Genomic DNA, 19,485 nt, shown 5'->3' on the forward strand with positions numbered 1-19,485 from the left:
GAGGTAGGCAGATTGAAACTATCCTCTGCTATATGCATTTTTTTTTGTTAATTAAAGTAATCCAAAACTGGGATTGATATTTTGTCTCTTTTATTTTTACTTAAAGTACAATAACTTTTACCATTTTAATTTGTTTTAATAGTATATTGACAGTATACTAAATCCACTTCATTTTCTTTACCCTATTATTAAAATGGTAATTGACAAAAACAAACTACATTGTCACCAGAAGAGCAATACAAAATGTACAAGTGATATATTAAAATCATCTTTCCAGCTTGAATTTCAATGATGCATTGGGGCAACGATTTTGTGAGAAACATCTTCACCCTTAAATAAAGATTTTCTTAATTCCTTACCTGTGTGCTAATTAGATATCACCTTGTTTTCACATTAAACAGACTTCCACATGAGAAAGCAGCAAGGATGCAGTGGCGTTAATGTTTCCTGGTGTCAACCTGTATTATTTCAGTAGACATTGAAATGAGGATACATCTTGCTGCCTTTCCAATGAAGCAAGTTTAATTTAGTAATAGGTGAAAAACCATCCCTACAAAGGTGTTAATCAGAGACTTGGCTTTGTGGACACTTTTCAGAGAACAAATTTGTTAGCATAAAAATAAAGCCAGAAAATGAAGAGCTGTTTAATCACGCAATTTGATTTTTTTGCCAGCATATTTCTTTTTCTCTGCAACCCACTGCTAAATTGTGCTTCCTAGATGTTTTTATAAAATCACTGAATCAAATCTAACTCTGATTACATCAGAGAAGGCCAGGTACCCTACACCATAACAGGGGGTATGAAATTTGACTTGTCTACTTAAAGATCACCAAAATCTGATAACAAGGTCAATTACTTCCCTGGGTGGGATTGAACCACCAACCTTTTGGTTAAAAGCCGTACACACTAACTGATTGCGCCACAGATACACTTTGCAAAAGTACATACTGACAAATGCTAATAAGCATTCATCTAAAACGTTTCCTAGAAAAACTTAAAAAAGTCAATAATCTGGAGCGTTTTTGTAAAATGTTTCTTCTATCAACCAACGAAGAAACACATTGGTACTTTCCCATGATGAGTGAGTGCTTCAGGATCTCTTGCACTTACATGTGCAGCAGAGTACAGCAATGGAAGCATGCTGGGCCCATAACCCAGAGGTAGGCAGATTGAAACTATCCTCTGCTATATGCATTTTTTTTTGTTAATTAAAGTAATCCAAAACTGGGATTGATATTTTGGCTCTTTTATTTTTACTTAAAGTACAATAACTTTTACCATTTTAATTTGTTTTAATAGTATATTGACAGTATTGTTTTCTTTCAAAAATCCACTTCATTTTCTTTACCCTATTATTAAAATGGTAATTGACAAAAACAAACTACATTGTCACCAGAAGAGCAATACAAAATGTACAAGTGATATATTAAAATCATCTTTCCAGCTTGAATTTCAATGATGCATTGGGTCAACAAATTTGTGAGAAACATCTTCACCCTTAAATAAAGATTTTCTTAATTCCTTACCTGTGTGCTAATTAGATATCACCTTGTTTTCACATTAAACAGACTTCCACATGAGAAAGCAGCAAGGAAGCAGTGGTGTTAATGTTTCCTGGTGTCAACTTGTATTATTTCAGTAGACATTGAAATGAGAATGCATCTTGCTGCCTTTCCAATGAAGCAAGTTTAATTTAGTAATAGGTGAAAAACCATCCTTACAAAGGTGTTAATCAGAGACTTGGCTTTGTGGACACTTTTCAGAGAACAAATTTGTTAGCATAAAAATAAAGCCAGAAAATGAAGAGCTGTTTAATCACTCAATTGGATTTTTCTGCCAGCATATTTTTTTTCTCTGCAACCCACTGCTAAATTGTGCTTCCTAGCTGTTTTTTTATAAAATCACTGAATCAAATCTAACTCTGATTACATCAGAGAAGGCCATGTACCCTACACCATAAAAGGGGGTTTGAAATTTTGACTTGTCTACTTAAATATCACCAAAATCTGATCACAAGTTTAATTACGTCCCTGGGTGGGATTGAACCACCAACCTTTCGGTTAATAGCCGAACACACTAACCGATTGCGCCACAGAGACACTTTGCAAAAAGTGCCTACTGACAAAGGCTAATAAGCATACATCTAGAACGTTTCCTAAAAAAACATAAAAAAATCAATAATCTGGAGAGTTTTTGTAAGATGTTTCTTCCATCAACCAACGAATAAACACATTGGTACTTTCCCATGATGAGTGAGTGCTTCAGGATCTCTTGCACTTACATGTGCAGCAGAGTACTGCAATGGAAGCATGCTGGACCCATAACCCAGAGGTAGGCAGATTGAAACTATCCTTTGCTATATGCATTTTTTTTGTTAATTTAAGTAATCAAAACTGGGATTGATATTTTTGCTCTTTTATTTTTACTTAAAGTACAATAACTTTTACCATTTTAATTTGTTTTAATAGTATATTGACAGTATAGTTTTCTTTCAAAAATCCACTTAATTTTCTTTACCCTGTTATTAAAATGGTAATTGACAAAAAAAACTACATTGTCACCAGAAGAGCAATACAAAATGTACAAGTGATATATTAAAATCATCTTTCCAGCTTGAATTTCAATGATGCATTGGGGCAACAATTTTGTGAGAAACATCTTCACCCTTAAATAAAGATTTTCGTAATTCCTTACCTGTGTGCTAATTAGATATCACCTTGTTTTCACATTAAACAGACTTCCACATGAGAAAGCAGCAAGGATGCAGTGGCGTTAATGTTTCCTGGTGTCAACCTGTATTATTTCAGTAGACATTGAAATGAGGATGCATCTTGCTGCCTTTCCAATGAAGCAAGTTTAATTTAGTAATAGGTGAAAAACCATCCCTACAAAGGTGTTAATCAGAGACTTGGCTTTGTGGACACTTTTCAGAGAACAAATTTGTTAGCATAAAAACAAAGCAAGAAAATTAAGAGCTGTTAAATCAAGCAATTTGATTTTTTTGCAAGCATATTTCTTTTTCTCTGCAACCCACTGCTAAATTGTGCTTCCTAGATGTTTTTATAAAATCACTGAATCAAATCTAACTCTGATTACATCAGAGAAGGCCAGGTACCCTACACAATAAGAGGGGGTTTGAAATTTTGACTTGTCTACTTAAATATCACCAAAATCTGATAACAAGGTCAATTACGTCCCTGGGTGGGATTGAACCACCAACCTTTTGGTTAATAGCCGTACACACTAACTGATTGCGCCACAGAGACACTTTGCAAAAGTACATACTGACAAAGGCTAATAAGCATTCATCTAAAACGTTTCCTAGAAAAACTTAATAAAGTCAATAATCTGGAGAGTTTTTGTAAGATGTTTCTTCTATCAACCAACGAAGAAACACATTGGTACTTTCCCATGATGAGTGAGTGCTTCAGGATCTCTTGCACTTACATGTGCAGCAGAGTACAGCAATGGAAGCATGCTGGGCCCATAACCCAGAGGTAGGCAGATTGAAACTATCCTCTGCTATATGCATTTTTTTGTTTGTTAATTAAAGTATTCCAAAACTGGGATTGATATTTTGGCTCTTTTATTTTTACTTAAAGTACAATAACTTTTACCATTTTAATTTGTTTTAATAGTATATTGACAGTATTGTTTTCTTTCAAAAATCCACTTCATTTTCTTTACCCTATTATTAAAATGGTAATTGACAAAAACAAACTACATTGTCACCAGAAGAGCAATACAAAATGTACAAGTGATATATTAAAATCATCTTTCCAGCTTGAATTTCAATGATGCATTGGGGCAACGATTTTGTGAGAAACATCTTCACCCTTAAATAAAGATATTCTTAATTCCTTACCTGTGTGCTAATTAGATATCACCTTGTTTTCACATTAAACAGACTTCCACATGAGAAAGCAGCAAGGATGCAGTGGCGTTAATGTTTCCTGGTGTCAACCTGTATTATTTCAGTAGACATTGAAATGAGGATGCATCTTGCTGCCTTTCCAATGAAGCAAGTTTAATTTAGTAATAGGTGAAAAACCATCCTTACAAAGGTGTTAATCAGAGACTTGGCTTTGTGGACACTTTTCAGAGAACAAATTTGTTAGCATAAAAATAAAGCCAGAAAATAAAGAGCTGTTTAATCACTCAATTGGATTTTTCTGCCAGCATATTTTTTTTCTCTGCAACCCACTGCTAAATTGTGCTTCCTAGCTTTTTTTATAAAATCACTGAATCAAATCTAACTCTGATTACATCAGAGAAGGCCAGGTACCCTACACAATAACAGGGGGTATGAAATTTGACTTGTCTACTTAAAGATCACCAAAATCTGATAACAAGGTCAATTACGTCCCTGGGTGGGATTGAACCACTAACCTTTTGGTTAATAGCCGTACACACTAACTGATTGCGCCACAGAGACACTTTGCAAAAGTACATACTGACAAATGCTAATAAGCATTCATCTAAAACGATTCCTAGAAAAACTTAAAAAAGTCAATAATCTGGAGAGTTTTTGTAAGATGTTTCTTCTATCAACCAACGAAGAAACACATTGGTACTTTCCCATGATGAGTGAGTGCTTCAGGATCTCTTGCACTTACATGTGCAGCAGAGTACAGCAATGGAAGCATGCTGGGCCCATAACCCAGAGGTAGGCAGATTGAAACTATCCTCTGCTATATGCTTTTTTTTTGTTAATTAAAGTAATCCAAAACTGGGATTGATATTTTGGCTCTTTTATTTTTACTTAAAGTACAATAACTTTTACCATTTTAATTTGTTTTAATAGTATATTGACAGTATTGTTTTCTTTCAAAAATCCACTTAATTTTCTTTACCCTATTATTAAAATGGTAATTGACAAAAACAAACTACATTGTCACCAGAAGAGCAATGCAAAATGTACAAGTGATATATTAAAATCATCTTTCCAGCTTGAATTTCAATGATGCATTGGGGGCAACGATTTTGTGAGAAACATCTTCACCCTTAAATAAAGATTTTCTTAATTCCTTACCTGTGTGATAATTAGATATCACCTTGTTTTTGCATTAAACAGACTTCCACATGAGAAAGCAGCAAGGATGCAGTGGCGTTAATGTTTCCTGGTGTCAACTTGTATTATTTCAGTAGACATTGAAATGAGGATGCATCTTGCTGCCTTTCCAATGAAGCAAGTTTAATTTAGTAATAGGTGAAAAACCATCCTTACAAAGGTGTTAATCAGAGACTTGGCTTTGTGGACACTTTTCAGAGAACAAATTTGTTAGCATAAAAATAAAGCCAGAAAATGAAGAGCTGTTTAATCACTCAATTGGATTTTTCTGCCAGCATATTTTTTTTCTCTGCAAACCACTGCTAAATTGTGCTTCCTCGCTGTTTTTATAAAATCAATGAATCAAATCTAACTCTGATTACATCAGAGAAGGCCAGGTACCCTACACCATAAGAGGGGGTTTGAAATTTTGACTTGTCTACTTAAAGATCACCAAAATCTGATAACAAGATCAATTACATCCCTGGGTGGGATTGAACCACCAACCTTTTAGTTAATAGCCATACACACTAACTGATTGCGCCACAGAAACACTTTGCGAAAGTGCATACTGACAAAGGCTAATAAGCATTCATCTAAAACGTTTCCTAGAAAAACTTTAAAAAGTCAATAATCTGGAGAGAATTTGTAAGATGTTTCTTCCATCAACCAACGAAGAAACACATTGGTACTTTCCCATGATGAGTGAGTGCTTCAGGATCTCTTGCACTTACATGTGCAGCAGAGTACTGCAATGGAAGCATGCTGGGCCCATAACCCAGAGGTAGGCAGATTGAAACTATCCTTTGCTATATGCATTTTTTTTGTTAATTAAAGTAATCCAAAACTGGGATTGATATTTTGGCTCTTTTATTTTTACTTAAAGTACAACAACTTTTACCATTTTAATTTGTTTTGATAGTATATTGACAGTATTGTTTTCTTTCAAAAATCCACTTAATTTTCTTTACCCTATTATTAAAATTGTAATTGACAAAAACAAACTACATTGTCACCAGAAGAGCAATACAAAATGTACAAGTGATATATTAAAATCATCTTTCCAGCTTTAATTTCAATGATGCATTGGGGCAACGATTTTGTGAGAAACATCTTCACCCTTAAATAAAGATTTTCTTAATTCCTTACCTGTGTGCTAATTAGATATCACATTGTTTTCACATTAAACAGACTTCCACATGAGAAAGCAGCAAGGATGCAGTGGCGTTAATGTTTCCTGGTGTCAACCTGTATTATTTCAGTAGACATTGAAATGAGGATGCATCTTGCTGCCTTTCCAATGAAGCAAGTTTAATTTAGTAATAGGTGAAAAACCATCCCTACAAAGGTGTTAATCAGAGACTTGGCTTTGTGGACACTTTTCAGAGAACAAATTTGTTAGCATAAAAATAAAGTCAGAAAATGAAGAGCTGTTTAATCACTCAATTGGATTTTTCTGCCAGCATATTTTTTTTCTCTGCAACCCACTGCTAAATTGTGCTTCCTAGCAGTTTTTTATAAAATCACTGAATCAAATCTAACTCTGATTACATCTGAGAAGGCCAGGTACCCTACACAATAACAGGGGGTATGAAATTTGACTTGTCTACTTAAAGATCACCAAAATCTGATAACAAGGTCAATTACGTCCCTGGGTGGGATTGAACCACCAACCTTTTGGTTAATAGCCGTACACACTAACTGATTGCGCCACAGAGACACTTTGCAAAAGTACATACTGACAAATGCTAATAAGCATTCATCTAAAACGTTTCCTAGAAAAACTTAAAAAAGTCAATAATCTGGAGAGTTTTTGTAAGATGTTTCTTCTATCAACCAACGAAGAAACACATTGGTACTTTCCCATGATGAGTGAGTGCTTCAGGATCTCTTGCACTTACATGTGCAGCAGAGTACAGCAATGGAAGCATGCTGGGCCCATAACCCAGAGGTAGGCAGATTGAAACTATCCTCTGCTATATGCATTTTTTTTTGTTAATTAAAGTAATCCAAAACTGGGATTGATATTTTGGCTCTTTTATTTTTACTTAAAGTACAATAACTTTTACCATTTTAATTTGTTTTAATAGTATATTGACAGTATTGTTTTCTTTCAAAAATCCACTTCATTTTCTTTACCCTATTATTAAAATGGTAATTGACAAAAACAAACTACATTGTCACCAGAAGAGCAATACAAAATGTACAAGTGATATATTAAAATCATCTTTCCAGCTTGAATTTCAATGATGCATTGGGGCAACGATTTTGTGAGAAACATCTTCACCCTTAAATAAAGATTTTCTTAATTCCTTACCTGTGTGCTAATTAGATATCACCTTGTTTTCACATTAAACAGACTTCCACATGAGAAAGCAGCAAGGATGCAGTGGCGTTAATGTTTCCTGGTGTCAACCTGTATTATTTCAGTAGACATTGAAATGAGGATGCATCTTGCTGCCTTTCCAATGAAGCAAGTTTAATTTAGTAATAGGTGAAAAACCATCCCTACAAAGGTGTTAATCAGAGACTTGGCTTTGTGGACACTTTTCAGAGAACAAATTTGTTAGCATAAAAATAAAGTCAGAAAATGAAGAGCTGTTTAATCACTCAATTGGATTTTTCTGCCAGCATATTTTTTTTCTCTGCAACCCACTGCTAAATTGTGCTTCCTAGCAGTTTTTTATAAAATCACTGAATCAAATCTAACTCTGATTACATCTGAGAAGGCCAGGTACCCTACACAATAACAGGGGGTATGAAATTTGACTTGTCTACTTAAAGATCACCAAAATCTGATAACAAGGTCAATTACGTCCCTGGGTGGGATTGAACCACCAACCTTTTGGTTAATAGCCGTACACACTAACTGATTGCGCCACAGAGACACTTTGCAAAAGTACATACTGACAAATGCTAATAAGCATTCATCTAAAACGTTTCCTAGAAAAACTTAAAAAAGTCAATAATCTGGAGAGTTTTTGTAAGATGTTTCTTCTATCAACCAACGAAGAAACACATTGGTACTTTCCCATGATGAGTGAGTGCTTCAGGATCTCTTGCACTTACATGTGCAGCAGAGTACAGCAATGGAAGCATGCTGGGCCCATAACCCAGAGGTAGGCAGATTGAAACTATCCTCTGCTATATGCATTTTTTTTTGTTAATTAAAGTAATCCAAAACTGGGATTGATATTTTGGCTCTTTTATTTTTACTTAAAGTACAATAACTTTTACCATTTTAATTTGTTTTAATAGTATATTGACAGTATTGTTTTCTTTCAAAAATCCACTTCATTTTCTTTACCCTATTATTAAAATGGTAATTGACAAAAACAAACTACATTGTCACCAGAAGAGCAATACAAAATGTACAAGTGATATATTAAAATCATCTTTCCAGCTTGAATTTCAATGATGCATTGGGGCAACGATTTTGTGAGAAACATCTTCACCCTTAAATAAAGATTTTCTTAATTCCTTACCTGTGTGCTAATTAGATATCACCTTGTTTTCACATTAAACAGACTTCCACATGAGAAAGCAGCAAGGATGCAGTGGCGTTAATGTTTCCTGGTGTCAACCTGTATTATTTCAGTAGACATTGAAATGAGGATGCATCTTGCTGCCTTTCCAATGAAGCAAGTTTAATTTAGTAATAGGTGAAAAACCATCCCTACAAAGGTGTAATCAGAGACTTTGCTTTGTGGACACTTTTCAGAGAACAAATTTGTTAGCATAAAAATAAAGCCAGAAAATGAAGAGCTGTTTAATCACTCAATTGGATTTTTCTGCCAGCATATTTCTTTTTCTCTACAACCCACTGCTAAATTGTGCTTCCTAGCTGTTTTTATAAATCACTGAATCAAATCTAACTCTGATTACATCAGAGAAGGCCAGGTACCCTACACCATAACAGGGGGTTTGAAATTTTGACTTGTCTACTTAAAGATCACCAAAATCTGATAACAAGGTCAATTACGTACCTGGGTGGGATTGAACCACCAACCTTTTGGTTAATAGCCGTACACACTAACTGATTGCGCCACAGAGACACATTGCAAAAGTATATACTGACAAGGGCTAATAAGCATTCATCTAAAACGTTTCCTAGAAAATCTTTAAAAAGTCAATAATCTGGAGAGTTTTTGTAAGATGTTTCTTCCATCAACCAACGAAGAAACACATTGGTACTTTCCCATGATGAGTGAGTGCTTCAGGATCTCTTGCACTTACATGTGCAGCAGAGTACAGCAATGGAAGCATGCTGGGCCCATAACCCAGAGGTAGGCAGATTGAAACTATCCTCTGCTATATGCTTTTTTTTTTGTTAATTAAAGTAATCCAAAACTGGGATTGATATTTTGGCTCTTTTATTTTTACTTAAAGTACAATAACTTTTACCATTTTAATTTGTTTTAATAGTATATTGACAGTATTGTTTTCTTTCAAAAATCCACTTAATTTTCTTTACCCTATTATTAAAATGGTAATTGACAAAAACAAACTACATTGTCACCAGAAGAGCAATACAAAATGTACAAGTGATATATTAAAATCATCTTTCCAGCTTGAATTTCAATGATGCATTGGGGCAACGATTTTGTGAGAAACATCTTCACCCTTAAATAAAGATTTTCTTAATTCCTTACCTGTGTGATAATTAGATATCACCTTGTTTTTGCATTAAACAGACTTCCACATGAGAAAGCAGCAAGGATGCAGTGGCGTTAATGTTTCCTGGTGTCAACTTGTATTATTTCAGTAGACATTGAAATGAGGATGCATCTTGCTGCCTTTCCAATGAAGCAAGTTTAATTTAGTAATAGGTGAAAAACCATCCTTACAAAGGTGTTAATCAGAGACTTGGCTTTGTGGACACTTTTCAGAGAACAAATTTGTTAGCATAAAAATAAAGCCAGAAAATGAAGATCTGTTTAATCACTCAATTGGATTTTTCTGCCAGCATATTTTTTTTCTCTGCAAACCACTGCTAAATTGTGCTTCCTCGCTGTTTTTATAAAATCAATGAATCAAATCTAACTCTGATTACATCAGAGAAGGCCAGGTACCCTACACCATAAGAGGGGGTTTGAAATTTTGACTTGTCTACTTAAAGATCACCAAAATCTGATAACAAGATCAATTACATCCCTGGGTGGGATTGAACCACCAACCTTTTAGTTAATAGCCGTACACACTAACTGATTGCGCCACAGAGACACTTTGCGAAAGTGCATACTGACAAAGGCTAATAAGCATTCATCTAAAACGTTTCCTAGAAAAACTTTAAAAAGTCAATAATCTGGAGAGTTTTTGTAAGATGTTTCTTCCATCAACCAACGAAGAAACACATTGGTACTTTCCCATGATGAGTGAGTGCTTCAGGATCTCTTGCACTTACATGTGCAGCAGAGTACTGCAATGGAAGCATGCTGGGCCCATAACCCAGAGGTAGGCAGATTGAAACTATCCTTTGCTATATGCATTTTTTTTGTTAATTAAAGTAATCCAAAACTGGGATTGATATTTTGGCTCTTTTATTTTTACTTAAAGTACAATAACTTTTACCATTTTAATTTGTTTTGATAGTATATTGACAGTATTGTTTTCTTTCAAAAATCCACTTAATTTTCTTTACCCTATTATTAAAATTGTAATTGACAAAAACAAACTACATTGTCACCAGAAGAGCAATACAAAATGTACAAGTGATATATTAAAATCATCTTTCCAGCTTGAATTTCAATGATGCATTGGGGCAACGATTTTGTGAGAAACATCTTCACCCTTAAATAAAGATTTTCTTAATTCCTTACCTGTGTGCTAATTAGATATCACCTTGTTTTCACATTAAACAGACTTCCACATGAGAAAGCAGCAAGGATGCAGTGGCGTTAATGTTTCCTGGTGTCAACCTGTATTATTTCAGTAGACATTGAAATGAGGATGCATCTTGCTGCCTTTCCAATGAAGCAAGTTTAATTTAGTAATAGGTGAAAAACCATCCCTACAAAGGTGTTAATCAGAGACTTGGCTTTGTGGACACTTTTCAGAGAACAAATTTGTTAGCATAAAAATAAAGCCAGAAAATGAAGAGCTGTTTAATCACTCAATTGGATTTTTCTGCCAGCATATTTTTTTTCTCTGCAACCCACTGCTAAATTGTGCTTCCTAGCAGTTTTTTATAAAATCACTTAATCAAATCTAACTCTGATTACATCAGAGAAGGCCAGGTACCCTACACAATAAGAGGGGGTTTGAAATTTTGACTTGTCTACTTAAATATCACCAAAATCTGATCACAAGGTCAATTACGTCCCTGGGTGGGATTGAACCACCAACCTTTTGGTTAATAGCCGAACACACTAACCGATTGCGCCACAGAGACACTTTGCGAAAAGTACATACTGACAAAGGCTAATAAGCATACATCTAGAACGTTTCCTAGAAAAACATTAAAAATCAATAATCTGGAGAGTTTTTGTAAGATGTTTCTTCTATCAACCAACGAATAAACACATTGGTACTTTCCCATGATGAGTGAGTGCTTCAGGATCTCTTGCACTTACATGTGCAGCAGAGTACTGCAATGGAAGCATGCTGGACCCATAACCCAGAGGTAGGCAGATTGAAACTATCCTTTGCTATATGCATTTTTTTTTGTTAATTTAAGTAATCAAAACTGGGATTGATATTTTTGCTCTTTTATTTTTACTTAAAGTACAATAACTTTTACCATTTTAATTTGTTTTAATAGTATATTGACAGTATAGTTTTCTTTCAAAAATCCACTTAATTTTCTTTACCCTATTATTAAAATGGTAATTGACAAAAAAAACTACATTGTCACCAGAAGAGCAATACAAAATGTACAAGTGATATATTAAAATCATCTTTCCAGCTTGAATTTCAATGATGCATTGGGGCAACAATTTTGTGAGAAACATCTTCACCCTTAAATAAAGATTTTCGTAATTCCTTACCTGTGTGCTAATTAGATATCACCTTGTTTTCACATTAAACAGACTTCCACATGAGAAAGCAGCAAGGATGCAGTGGCGTTAATGTTTCCTGGTTTCAACCTGTATTATTTCAGTAGACATTGAAATGAGGATGCATCTTGCTGCCTTTCCAATGAAGCAAGTTTAATTTAGTAATAGGTGAAAAAACATCCCTACAAAGGTGTTAATCAGAGACTTGGCTTTGTGGACACTTTTCAGAGAACAAATTTGTTAGCATAAAAATAAAGCCAGAAAATGAAGAGCTGTTTAATCACGCAATTTGATTTTTTTGCAAGCATATTTCTTTTTCTCTGCAACCCACTGCTAAATTGTGCTTCCTAGATGTTTTTATAAAATCACTGAATCAAATATAACTCTGATTACATCTGAGAAGGCCAGGTACCCTACACAATAACAGGGGGTATGAAATTTGACTTGTCTACTTAAAGATCACCAAAATCTGATAACAAGGTCAATTACGTCCCTGGGTGGGATTGAACCACCAACCTTTTGGTTAATAGCCGTACACACTAACTGATTGCGCCACAGAGACACTTTGCAAACGTACATACTGACAAATGCTAATAAGCATTCATCTAAAACGTTTCCTAGAAAAACTTAAAAAAGTCAATAATCTGGAGAGTTTTTGTAAGATGTTTCTTCTATCAACCAACGAAGAAACACATTGGTACTTTCCCATGATGAGTGAGTGCTTCAGGATCTCTTGCACTTACATGTGCAGCAGAGTACAGCAATGGAAGCATGCTGGGCCCATAACCCAGAGGTAGGCAGATTGAAACTATCCTCTGCTATATGCATTTTTTTTTGTTAATTAAAGTAATCCAAAACTGGGATTGATATTTTGGCTCTTTTATTTTTACTTAAAGTACAATAACTTTTACCATTTTAATTTGTTTTAATAGTATATTGACAGTATTGTTTTCTTTCAAAAATCCACTTCATTTTCTTTACCCTATTATTAAAATGGTAATTGACAAAAACAAACTACATTGTCACCAGAAGAGCAATACAAAATGTACAAGTGATATATTAAAATCATCTTTCCAGCTTGAATTTCAATGATGCATTGGGGCAACGATTTTGTGAGAAACATCTTCACCCTTAAATAAAGATTTTCTTAATTCCTTACCTGTGTGCTAATTAGATATCACCTTGTTTTCGCATTAAACAGACTTCCACATGAGAAAGCAGCAAGGATGCAGTGGCGTTAATGTTTCCTGGTGTCAACTTGTATTATTTCAGTAGACATTGAAATGAGGATGCATCTTGCTGCCTTTCCAATGAAGCAAGTTTAATTTAGTAATAGGTGAAAAACCATCCCTACAAAGGTGTTAATCAGAGACTTGGCTTTGTGGACACTTTTCAGAGAACAAATTTGTTAGCATAAAAATAAAGCCAGAAAATGAAGAGCTGTTTAATCACTCAATTGGATTTTTTTTGCCAGCATATTTTTTTTCTCTGCAACCAACTGCTAAATTGTGCTTCCTAGCTGTTTTTTATAAAATCACTGAATCAAATCTAACTCTGATTACATCAGAGAAGGCCAGGTACCCTACACCATAAGAGGGGGTTTGAAATTTTGACTTGTCTACTTAAAGATCACTAAAATCTGATAACAAGATCAATTACATCCCTGGGTGGGATTGAACCACCAACCTCTTAGTTAATAGCCGTACACACTAACTGATTGCGCCACAGAGACACTTTGCGAAAATGCATACTGACAAAGGCTAATAAACATTCATCTAAAACGTTTCCTAGAAAAACGTTAAAAAGTCAATAATCTGGAGAGTTTTTGTAAGATGTTTCTTCCATCAACCAACGAAGAAACACATTGGTACTTTCCCATGATGAGTGAGTGCTTCAGGATCTCTTGCACTTACATGTGCAGCAGAGTACAGCAATGGAAGCATGCTGGGCTCATAACCCAGAGGTAGGCAGATTGAAACTATCCTCTGCTGTATGCTTTTTTTTTTTAATTAAAGTAATCCAAAACTGGGATTGATATTTTGGCTCTTTTATTTTTACTTAAAGTACAATAACTTTTACCATTTTAATTTGTTTAATAGTATATTGACAGTATTGTTTTCTTTCAAAAATCCACTTAATTTTCTTTACCCTATTATTAAAATGGTAATTGACAAAAACAAACTACATTGTCACCAGAAGAGCAATACAAAATGTACAAGTGATATATTAAAATCATCTTTCCAGCTTGGATTTCAATGATGCATTGTGGCAACGATTTTGTGAGAAACATCTTCACCCTTAAATAAAGATTTTCTTAATTCCTTACCTGTGTGCTAATTAGATATCACCTTGTTTTCGCATTAAACAGACTTCCACATGAGAAAGCAGCAAGGATGCAGTGGCGTTAATGTTTCCTGGTGTCAACTTGTATTATTTCAGTAGACATTGAAATGAGGATGCATCTTGCTGCCTTTCCAATGAAGCAAGTTTAATTTAGTAATAGGTGAAAAACCATCCCTACAAAGGTGTTAATCAGAGACTTGGCTTTGTGGACACTTTTCAGAGAACAAATTTGTTAGCATAAAAATAAAGCCAGAAAATGAAGAGCTGTTTAATCACTCAATTGGATTTTTTTTGCCAGCATATTTTTTTTTCTCTGCAACCCACTGCTAAATTGTGCTTCCTAGATGTTTTTTATAAAATCACTGAATCAAATCTAACTCTGATTACATCAGAGAAGGCCAGGTACCCTACACAATAAGATGGGGTTTGAAATTTTGACTTGTCTACTTAAATATCACCAAAATCTGATCACAAGGTCAATTACGTTCCTGGGTGGGATTGAACCACAAACCTTTTGGTTAATAGCCTTACACACTAACCAATTGCACCACAGAGACACTTTGCAAAAAGTACATACTGACAAAGGCTAATAAGCATTCATCAAGAACGTTTCCTAGAAAAACTTTAAAAAGTCAATAATCTGGAGAGTTTTTGTAAGATGTTTCTTCCATCAACCAATGAAGAAACACATTGGTACTTTCCCATGATGAGTGAGTGCTTCAGGATCTCTTGCACTTACATGTGCAGCAGAGTACTGCAATGGAAGCATGCTGGGCCCATAACCCAGAGGTAGGCAGATTGAAACTATCCTTTGCTATATGCATTTTTTTTGTTAATTAAAGTAATCCAAAACTGGGATTGATATTTTGGCTCTTTTATTTTTACTTAAAGTACAATAACTTTTACCATTTTAATTTGTTTTGATAGTATATTGACAGTATTGTTTTCTTTCAAAAATCCACTTAATTTTCTTTACCCTATTATTAAAATGGTAATTGACAAAAACAAACTACATTGTCACCAGAAGAGCAATACAAAATGTACAAGTGATATATTAAAATCATCTTTCCAGCTTGAATTTCAATGATGCATTGGGGCAACGATTTTGTGAGAAACATCTTCACCCTTAAATAAAGATTTTCTTAATTCCTTACCTGTGTGATAATTAGATATCACCTTGTTTTCGCATTAAACAGACTTCCACATGAGAAAGCAGCAAGGATGCAGTGGCGTTAATGTTTCCTGGTGTCAACTTGTATTATTTCAGTAGACATTGAAATGAGGATGCATCTTGCTGCCTTTCCAATGAAGCAAGTTTAATTTAGTAATAGGTGAAAAACCATCCTTACAAAGGTGTTAATCAGAGACTTGGCTTTGTGGACACTTTTCAGAGAACAAATTTGTTAGCATAAAAATAAAGCCAGAAAATGAAGAGCTGTTTAATCACTCAATTGGATTTTTCTGCCAGCATATTTTTTTTCTCTGCAAACCACTGCTAAATTGTGCTTCCTAGCTGTTTTTATAAAATCAATGAATCAAATCTAACTCTGATTACATCAGAGAAGGCCAGGTACCCTACACCATAAGAGGGAGTTTGAAATTTTGACTTGTCTACTTAAAGATCACCAAAATCTGATAACAAGATCAATTACATCCCTGGGTGGGATTGAACCACCAACCTTTTAGTTAATAGCCGTACACACTAACTGATTGCGCCACAGAGACACTTTGCGAAAGTGCATACTGACAAAGGCTAATAAGCATTCATCTAAAACGTTTCCTAGAAAAACTTTAAAAAGTCAATAATCTGGAGAGTTTTTGTAAGATGTTTCTTCCATCAACCAACGAAGAAACACATTGGTACTTTCAAATGATGAGTGAGTGCTTCAGGATATCTTGCACTTACATGTGCAGCAGAGTACAGCAATGGAAGCATGCTGGGCTCATAACCCAGAGGTAGGCAGATTGAAACTATCCTCTGCTGTATGCTTTTTTTTTTTTAATTAAAGTAATCCAAAACTGGGATTGATATTTTGGCTCTTTTATTTTTACTTAAAGTACAATAACTTTTACCATTTTAATTTGTTTTAATAGTATATTGACAGTATTGTTTTCTTTCAAAAATCCACTTAATTTTCTTTACCCTATTATTAAAATGGTAATTGACAAAAACAAACTACATTGTCACCAGAAGAGCAATACAAAATGTACAAGTGATATATTAAAATCATCTTTCTAGCTTGAATTTCAATGATGCATTGGGGCAACGATTTTGTGAGAAACATCTTCACCCTTAAATAAAGATTTTCTTAATTCCTTACCTGTGTGCTAATTAGATATCACCTTGTTTTCGCATTAAACAGACTTCCACATGAGAAAGCAGCAAGGATGCAGTGGCGTTAATGTTTCCTGGTGTCAACTTGTATTATTTCAGTAGACATTGAAATGAGGATGCATCTTGCTGCCTTTACAATGAAGCAAGTTTAATTTAGTAATAGGTGAAAAACCATCCCTACAAAGGTGTTAATCAGAGACTTGGCTTTGTGGACACTTTTCAGAGAACAAATTTGTTAGCATAAAAATAAAGGCAGAAAATGAAGAGCTGTTTAATCACTCAATTGGATTTTTTTTGCCAGCATATTTTTTTTCTCTGCAACCCACTGCTAAATTGTGCTTCCTAGCTGTTTTTTATAAAATCACTGAATCAAATCTAACTCTGATTACATCAGAGAAGGCCAGGTACCCTACACAATAAAAGGGGGTTTGAAATTTTGACTTGTCTACTTAAATATCACCAAAATCTGATCACAAGGTCAATTACGTTCCTGGGTGGGATTGAACCACCAACCTTTTGGTTAATAGCCTTACACACTAACCAATTGCACCACAGAGGCACTTTGCAAAAAGTACGTACTGACAAAGGCTAATAAGCATTCATCAAGAACGTTTCCTAGAAAAACTTTAAAAAGTCAATAATCTGGAGAGTTTTTGTAAGATGTTTCTTCCATCAACCAATGAAGAAACACATTGGTACTTTCCCATGATGAGTGAGTGCTTCAGGATCTCTTGCACTTACATGTGCAGCAGAGTACTGCAATGGAAGCATGCTGGGCCCATAACCCAGAGATAGGCAGATTGAAACTATCCTTTGCTATATGCATTTTTTTTGTTAATTAAAGTAATCCAAAACTGGGATTGATATTTTTGCTCTTTTATTTTTACTTAAAGTACAATAACTTTTACCATTTTAATTTGTTTTAATAGTATATTGACAGTATTGTTTTCTTTCAAAAATCCACTTCATTTTCTTTACCCTATTATTAAAATGGTAATTGACAAAAACAAACTACATTGTCACCAGAAGAGCAATACAAAATGTACAAGTGATATATTAAAATCATCTTTCCAGCTTGAATTTCAATGATGCATTGGGGCAACGATTTTGTGAGAAACATCTTCACCCTTAAATAAAGATTTTCTTAATTCCTTACCTGTGTGCTAATTAGATATCACCTTGTTTTCACATTAAACAGACTTCCACATGAGAAAGCAGCAAGGATGCAGTGGCGTTAATGTTTCCTGGTGTCAACCTGTATTATTTCAGTAGACATTGAAATGAGGATGCATCTTGCTGCCTTTCCAATGAAGCAAGTTTAATTTAGTAATAGGTGAAAAACCATCCCTACAACGGTGTTAATCAGAGACTTGGCTTTGTGGACACTTTTCAGAGAACAAATTTGTTAGCATAAAAATAAACCAGAAAATGAAGAGCTGTTTAATCACTCAATTGGATTTTTTTGCCAGCATATTTTTTTTCTCTGCAACCCACTGCTAAATTGTGCTTCCTAGCTGTTTTTTATAAAATCACTGAATCAAATCTAACTCTGATAACATCAGAGAAGGCCAGGTACCCTACACAATAAGATGGGGTTTGAAATTTTGACATGTCTACTTAAATATCACCAAAATCTGATCACAAGGTCAATTACGTTCCTGGGTGGGATTGAACCTCCAACCTTTTGGTTAATAGCCTTACACACTAACCAATTGCGCCACAGAGACACTTTGCAAAAGTACATACTGACAAAGGCTAATAAGCATTCATCTAGAACGATTCCTAGAAAAACTTTAAAAAGTCAATAATCTGGAGAGTTTTTGTAAGATGTTTCTTCCATCAACCAACGAAGAAACACATTGGTACTTTCCCATGATGAGTGAGTGCTCCAGGATCTCTTGCACTTACATGTGCAGCAGAGTACTGCAATGGAAGCATGCTGGGCTCATAACCCAGAGGTATGCAGATTGAAACTATCCTCTGCTGTATGCTTTTTTTTTTTAATTAAAGTAATCCAAAACTGGGATTGATATTTTGGCTCTTTTATTTTTACTTAAAGTACAATAACTTTTACCATTTTAATTTGTTTTAATAGTATATTGACAGTATTGTTTTCTTTCAAAAATCCACTTAATTTTCTTTACCCTATTATTAAAATGGTAATTGACAAAAACAAACTACATTGTCACCAGAAGAGCAATACAAAATGTACAAGTGATATATTAAAATCATCTTTCCAGCTTGAATTTCAATGATGCATTGGGGCAACGATTTTGTGAGAAACATCTTCACCCTTAAATAAAGATTTTCTTAATTCCTTACCTGTGTGCTAATTAGATATCACCTTGTTTTCGCATTAAACAGACTTCCACATGAGAAAGCAGCAAGGATGCAGTGGCGTTAATGTTTCCTGGTGTCAACCTGTATTATTTCAGTAGACATTGAAATGAGGATGCATCTTGCTGCCTTTCCAATGAAGCAAGTTTAATTTAGTAATAGGTGAAAAACCATCCCTACAAAGGTGTTAATCAGATACTTGGCTTTGTGGACACTTTTCAGAGAACAAATTTGTTAGCATAAAAATAAAGCCAGAAAATGAAGAGCTGTTTAATCACTCAATTGGATTTTTTTGCCAGCATATTTCTTTTTCTCTGCAACCCACTGCTAAATTGTGCTTCCTAGCTTTTTTTTTTTATAAAATCACTTAATCAAATCTAACTCTGATTACATCAGAGAAGGCCAGGTACCCTACACCACAAGA

The 19,485-nt window shown here is 34.5% G+C and overlaps 1 non-coding gene across 1 annotated transcript; it reads right to left on the reverse strand.

Moving 5' to 3' along the window:
- Positions 1–2,026: 2,026 nt before the first annotated feature.
- TRNAN-AUU (transfer RNA asparagine (anticodon AUU)) lies at positions 2,027–2,100 on the reverse strand. Its single transcript has one exon. It is a non-coding gene; the product is annotated as a tRNA-Asn (tRNA).
- Positions 2,101–19,485: the final 17,385 nt, after the last annotated feature.

Source organism: Pseudophryne corroboree, unplaced genomic scaffold, assembly GCF_028390025.1.
Source record: "Pseudophryne corroboree isolate aPseCor3 unplaced genomic scaffold, aPseCor3.hap2 scaffold_1908, whole genome shotgun sequence".
Taxonomy (NCBI): Eukaryota; Metazoa; Chordata; class Amphibia; order Anura; family Myobatrachidae; genus Pseudophryne; species Pseudophryne corroboree.